This window comes from Lissotriton helveticus, chromosome 1_1 (genome assembly GCF_964261635.1).
Source record: "Lissotriton helveticus chromosome 1_1, aLisHel1.1, whole genome shotgun sequence".
In the NCBI taxonomy this organism is placed as follows: Eukaryota; Metazoa; Chordata; class Amphibia; order Caudata; family Salamandridae; genus Lissotriton; species Lissotriton helveticus.
The window spans coordinates 50,499,229-50,506,168 of NC_136057.1; the positions used below are offsets into that span (position 1 = coordinate 50,499,229).

Genomic DNA, 6,940 nt, shown 5'->3' on the forward strand with positions numbered 1-6,940 from the left:
CGCCACATGATTTACATAGTGAGCAAATACCCAAGCCAACAAGGCTTCATTGACCACCAGAAAAACAACACCACACGGTGATGCAGAGAAACCAACCCAAGGTTGAAGTAGAATAAACGACAAGAAAACAGGGATCACAGGAAACCTGAAATCAAGATATAAAGACAAAGTAGGCCAGCCAGGAGCCGCAGCACCTGCACTCCGAACGGCCCCAGCGAAGTCCCCCGGGCCCGAAGAGTCCCACGAACAAGGCGGGGGACGACACCGCCGACGCCCGACAAATCTCCACAGAGGAGACACCCTGAAGGGGGCCCAGGACACCGAGCCACACCCCGTGGACCGACCCTGGACCCCCGCCCGATCCACCGAACCCAGCGAAGCGTAGGAAAGGATGACAGCCTGTGGAAGCCAGCGAACCAAGGTGGAAAGAGGGCTAGTGGCCCGAACGAACCGGGCCAAAGACACACCACAGGCCATCCCACCGGGAAAGGAAAGACGTGCGGCCAAGAGAAGCCAAAACAGCACGCCGAACAACCAGCACGGACAAGGGAGGAACCTCGTCGGCAGGGAAAAGCGGTAAAGATACCACCCGAGTCCGGGACCCCAGGGAAGGAACCCCGGGAAGGACACGGGGGACATGCCGGAGGAACAACGGTCCGGCAACACCCGCAAGAAGGGAGGGGAGCGGAGGCACGACCCCCGCATGCCCCTCCGCCCAGCAGACACCACTGCCACCAGGCAAAAAACCACCTAAAAGGTGAGGGACCGCAAAGCCACCGAGGCCAGGGGCACAAAGGGCGGACCCCGAAGAGCTCATAGAACGAGCGAGAGAACCCTTATGGAACGCTTCACGAATTTGCGCGTCACCCTTGCGCAGGGGCCCAGTAAATCTCCACTGTATTGTACCAATAATAGTATAAGCGCTGCCGAAGCGAGCACCCAGGGGGGAGGCCGGCAGAGCGTCCGTGGGCGATGGCGAAACAACCCCGGAGCTAAACACCGGACTGTGGACGGCCCGCAAGGCCGCCCGCCGGGCCCACAGGGAACCGCAGACCGGAAAACCAAGACCCGCCAGGGGACCACGGAGGCTGGGACAGCACCAAGCCGACCGCGCCAACGCGAGAAGGGCGCCCAGTGCCGGGCACAGGATCAGGCCTGCAGAAGGAGGCGGGCCAGCCGACAGGAGCCGGCTCAACACCGACGCCGAGAGCGGGGGACCCAACCACGGTACGGGAAGATCCGGGCTCGGCCAGGAGGCTCGAACCGCCAGCTCGCCCAAGGAGAGGGTACCCGGGGCGGTGGACCCCGCCGGGATCCAAATACCGGAACGCACCACGACAAGCGTGTCAACCACACGCGGGTGCCAGGCAAAAACTTCCACCTAGGGATACCTCCCCAGCCTAGGCAGGAATCGAACCCAGGCCTGTGAGGGCCGTCTGCACCAAAGGCACAAGACTCACCTATGAGCCAAAGCTCCTTAGTTATTCACCCCTGCAATGATCCAAAATGAGTCCACGTGCCGCCGAGGCGAGCACCCCGGAGCACCCCGGCCCTGCCCAAGCGAATCCAGCCGAGGACCCGCGATAACAGAGGGCACGGGGGAAACGCGCACATCAGACCGAATGGCCTCGCAAAAGACCGGGCATCACAAGGACCCGGGCGGAGAAACCAGAATCCGGGCAGGAGGGCCGAGACCCCCTCCGTGAACAGAGTCACCGGAGGCAGACCGAGACGAGGCCCCAGGCGCTGTAACACCACCGGGGTCCGGGTGGGACCAGGCAACGAAGGAAGATCCGACTCAGTCGATCCGCCTCCACCTAGTCGGACCCCGTGGAAAAGACAGCCCGAAGGGCCAGGACCGGCTACTCCGCCCAAGAAAACCATCCCCGAGCAAGGAAACCAAAGGGAGCGAACCCAGCACCCCCACCGCCACCAGGTCGACCGTCCCGACCAAGACCTGGGGGCATCGAAGCACAGGTGCAAACGACGGCAGGTCACCCCTTAGCCAGGAGGACCGCCAGCAACTTCCGTGTTGCGCGACTGCCGGAGAACCCATTGACCCCCAAACGACCCGGCGCCAAAGGGCGCCCCCCCCTGAACGAACCAGAGGGGAGGACGGGGCCCAGGCACACGACCCCCGAAGGAGGACAAGCCCGAGGCGGGCACCGAAGGGACCACCTCCCATAGAGCAGGGAGCCGACGGAGGGGAGACACCGCAGAACAAGACGAGGCCAAATCTAACACACGTCCAGACGGGGAACACCCAGACCCCCGCCCGGCGAAGAAGAACCACCAGGCGGGCCAGGTGCACAGTACCCCTAGCCTGCAGCCCCTGGGAACCCCAGGCAGTCTCCCCTCCCGGAACTAACCAGGCCCAACCCTGCAGAAATACTGAAATCAGACGAGATCAGGCGCAGGCAGGGTGGAATTGCCCTAGTCCCCACGGGCCAGAAGGCAAACCCAACGGAAGTATCCGCAACCGAGGGTGGGATCCACTCGCAGGCCGTAGCCTACAGCACCTGGTAATCCCAGGCGGTCTCCCATCCAGGTACTAACCAGGCCCGACCCTGCTTAACTTCTGAGATCGGACGAGATCAGGTGCATTTAGGGTGGTATGGCCATAGGCTCCCGGAAAGCCCTTCAGGGTCGACCCTGGAAGGAGCAGGTACCCCAACCTGTCGATAAGGAGGGACTCCGCGGAGAATCCGCAAGACCAGCAAGGCCAGCAAGCCCGAAGAGCCCAAGAACCGTGCCAGCCACGGCCCAAGACGGGACGAAATGGAGGCGACAGCCCCCCCCCTCCCCCCCAGGGAACCCCCTGGAGCGGGACGGCCGAAGCCAGGATCTCGGGATGACAAACACGGGAGCGGCCGGGAAACGCCGAAACAGGGGTCCGGAAGGCAACAAGAACGCACCTTGTGGAGACCGACATCCTGTAACCGGGAGGAATGGCCGAAGGGCCCCACCCCTGCCAGGGCGGGACGCCCCTCAAAGAGGACAGGCCGACAAGGACGCTGGAATGGACCCTGCATTTGCGCGACCTCCCAGTGCCAAACAACTCCCCAACGGGAATTTAGACCAGAATAGCGCACCACACCCCCGCAAGGGACTCAAGGCGTATGTACGAATGCCTCCGCGGAACCCATCCCGGCATTCCCCCCGAGGCGACCACTCCTGGACACCCCTAAGGAGGAGGCCAAGCATCCTATGGAGAGAAAGCAGGCCAACTAACATTATCAGGTCCTTTTGAGTCCAAGACCTGCCGCGGCGGGGAATCGAACCCTGGTCCCGGGCTAGACCTCTGCATCAGAGACTGCTGGTCTAACCATTGGGCCACAATTCCCCACCTGGGCCATACACCCCCCCCCCGGGGCCACCGAGAGGGCGACGAGGCGAGGAGGGGGCAGGGCAACCCGCCGCGCAAGGACCCCCCGATGGGACAGCGCGGTAACACCAGGAGACCCCGCAGACGGCGACAGAAGAGGAGGCTGAACCCCCGCCACCTGAGGAGAGGCATCGCAGCACAGAAGAGCACCCCGCACACTAGTCCGGCGCTCTAGAAACTCGCCCACCCGACGGGTCAGGGCGAGTCCACACTGCATAGATCCAATACCCGCCGAGGCGGGGAAGTGCCCCCAGGACTCGGGTTAGATCGCCGCCTTTAACAAACCTCAGACCTACAGACAGTATGTTTGCTGTCAGTGTCTGCACGTGGCGAGGACAAGAATGCATTTCCCCTCACATGTCTTCATTAAGTAGGTCAAAATAAATATACATGACCTCAGACCTCACGCGAAGTGTGTAATATGGACAAGCCCCATTGAAAATTTCCCACCTTGGGATACTTCTACAGCACTGGCAGGATTCGAACCCAGGCCTGTGAGGGCTGTCCCCACCAAAGGCACAAGCCTTACCTTCGAGCCACGGCTCCTTGGTCCCTTCAAGCCGGATCCATACCGAGGATCGAACACAGGACCCACAGACCCCGAGCCTGACGCGTTGTCCGCTGCCCTAAGAAGGCAGTACAATTCGCTGCGCCCGCAGGGGAACCCCGGCGTGCACGGCTGACCAAGGCAATCACCGGCACCTTCGGAAACCCCAACCCCGCCCACAAGAGACGGGAGCCCGCCGGAGCCAACCCCAGCGCGGCAAGCAGCCGCGGGCCGTTGGGGGGGAGAGAAAAAAAAAACTCGCGGACGCCAGCGCCGCGTTTACCGAGACCCAGGCCGGTCTGATGGGAGCACCCGGACCCGGCCAGCTGAGCCCCCGAGGACCCGTGGACAATCGAGGGAGGACCGCGCCTGCCCCCGCCGAGTAAGTGCCGACCACAAACACACGGCCAGGCACCGCGCCAATAATGTCCACGCAGAGGTCACCACAGATCTGCTGTGCCATATTACACCGTATGAGACAGACACAACACATAAACATGCAGTGAAAAAGACGTTACCTGCAAACCAGATCAACGTCGTGCAGAAGCGCTTGCAGCCCTGAAAACAAGTAAAACGCTGTTCCAGGCATTGGCACAATGTGAAGCACGAGCACCCGTTCACAAACTGAGGTGCATGAAATCATGGCAGGCAGAATTACAACCTGAAAGCTGTTACACTGCATGTGAAATGTGAGCCCCACGCAGTGCTAACACACACAGCCCTGGCATTCCCAGGAAAACACGACACCCATCGGGCAGCCCAGCCACCCGACGGGCGTAATATGCATCATCACAGAGTCATGCAAGCACACATAGGTGCATAAATGCCAAACGGAGCGCTGGACCCCAAAAGCCCACACAGTGGCCCGGGCCCTTCGGTAACGACCTGGGGATACACGGGGATGCCCAAACACCCCATATCCCCTGCCGCCCCCCTCCCCCCCCTGTAAACCACTGGCACGCTATAGCAGCACCTAACCGGCCCCACAGGACCGGGGGAAGGAAGAGGGGGGGGGGATTTCTAGGCATAAGGCACCAGAGACCGCTAGAGCAGGTCCACCACCTTAAAACCCCAGGGCCAGCTCACGCCGGCCCATCTTACCTGAACAGCGCCTCTGGAGAGAATCGCGCAGAACAAAAAAAACAGGCTGTTGGTTGGGCCGGTCCGCCTCTTATAGAGGTCAGGTGGGACTGGTCGGCCATGTTGGGAGGGGGTGGGAGGTGGTTTCTTTTTGCTTTGGAGGGTTCTGTTGTGGAGCTAAAGCTCACTATGTAAATCATGTGGCGAGGAAGACTAACGAGGAGGTAATGTCAGATACACACACCCACCTCATAGACTACACGGAGATAGGACCCAGATCAGTATCAGACCACTCACATGTAAGCCTAACCTTGGCGGGCAGGCACAACGAAAAGCCAACCCGCAGATGGCGATTCGACGACAGCTTACTCCACCACGCCTCAGCAAAAGCCGAAATGGAGAAGGCGATAAACGAATACCTGCTAATTAATGATGCACCAGAGACAAACAGGGAGGTACTATGGGACGCACTAAAAGCCACAGTACGGGGAGTAGCTATGACAATCAAGGGCAGATTAAACAAAGGAAGGAACAAAAAAATTGAAGAGCTAGAAAATGAAATAAAAAAACTGGAGAATAGCCACATAGCCAGCTTGGAAGACAAGAACACACTTACGAACCTGACCAAACATAAGTACGAACTCAATAGAATATTAAGTGATCGAGCAGGGACCTGGATTAACAAATATAAATCAATTAACCTCTGCACTGCAAACAAAGCAGGCAAGAACTTAGCATCCTACCTAAGAGGGAAACAGCGACAACACACGATAGGAGCCATCAAAGACAGACAGGGCAAGTCCATGACCGCAAGCAAAGACATACTAGAGGTCTTTAGAGACTTCTATGAGGGACTGTACACCAGAGATGAAACACTAAAGGAGGATGGGGGCAAAGAGCTGCTAGCAAGTATAACCACCCCCACAATATCAGCCTGCGAAAGAGACATCCTTGAGCTAGTTATAACGGAGGACGAGATAGCCAAGACCACGGCAAGCCTCAAGGATAATAAAGCACCAGGGCCAGATGGCTTCACAGCTAGCTTCTACAAAAACTACATGCACATCCTCAAACGCACATTGAAACAGGTATTTGCAAAATGCGTACAGACAGGTCAAATGACACCCTCGATGGCTGAGGCAAACATAATCGTCATACCAAAAGAGGGGAAGGACACAACTGAGGCAAAGAACTTCAGACCGATCTCCCTCATCAATGTAGATTGCAAGATATACGCTAAAGTACTTGCCAACAGACTCAATGCATACCTACCAAAACTCATACACAACTCTCAAGTGGGCTACCTCAAAAATCGCATGTCCCACGACAACACGAGACTACTATGCCACATAATCAACCACGCCTCCAGGAGCAACAATGCCGCAATCATGATAGCCCTAGACGCGGAGAAAGCTTTCAACAGGGTCTCATGGCCCTTCCTAGAGCAATGTATGGCGAAATTTGGTTTAGGACCAAACTATAGGAAGATGGTGATGGCCCTATACAGCAACCCCAAAGCCAGGGTGGTGGTCAATGGAGGCGCATCTAACATACTCAACCTAGGCAGAGGTACGAGACAAGGCTGCCCACTATCACCAGCCCTATTCCTGTTAGCCATTGAACCACTCCTCACAATGATTAGGACGAATGAAGACATAGTAGGAATACCAATAGGGGAGAAACTTTCAAGCTGGCGGCGTATGCGGACGATGTCCTAATAGTCACAGAAGACCCCGAAAGATCCATTAGAGCACTGACTGACACTATTGACAAATACTCTTAAATCTCGGGGTACAAGCTCAACAGAGATAAATCGGAATGCAAACCCCTAAACGTACACACAACAATAGAGGTACTAGGGAACTCCGGATTAACGTGGCAACAGAAGCCCATAAAATACTTAGGCATCCTTTTTGAGAGAGACCTAA

The 6,940-nt window shown here is 57.8% G+C and overlaps 2 non-coding genes across 2 annotated transcripts; both read right to left on the reverse strand.

Moving 5' to 3' along the window:
• Positions 1 to 832: 832 nt before the first annotated feature.
• On the reverse strand, positions 833 to 939 carry LOC144780567 (U6 spliceosomal RNA). Its single transcript, XR_013600755.1, has one exon. It is a non-coding gene; the product is annotated as a U6 spliceosomal RNA (small nuclear RNA).
• A 1,568-nt stretch (positions 940 to 2,507) lies between these two features.
• Positions 2,508 to 2,626, reverse strand: LOC144778846 (5S ribosomal RNA). Its single transcript, XR_013600641.1, has one exon. It is a non-coding gene; the product is annotated as a 5S ribosomal RNA (ribosomal RNA).
• Positions 2,627 to 6,940: the final 4,314 nt, after the last annotated feature.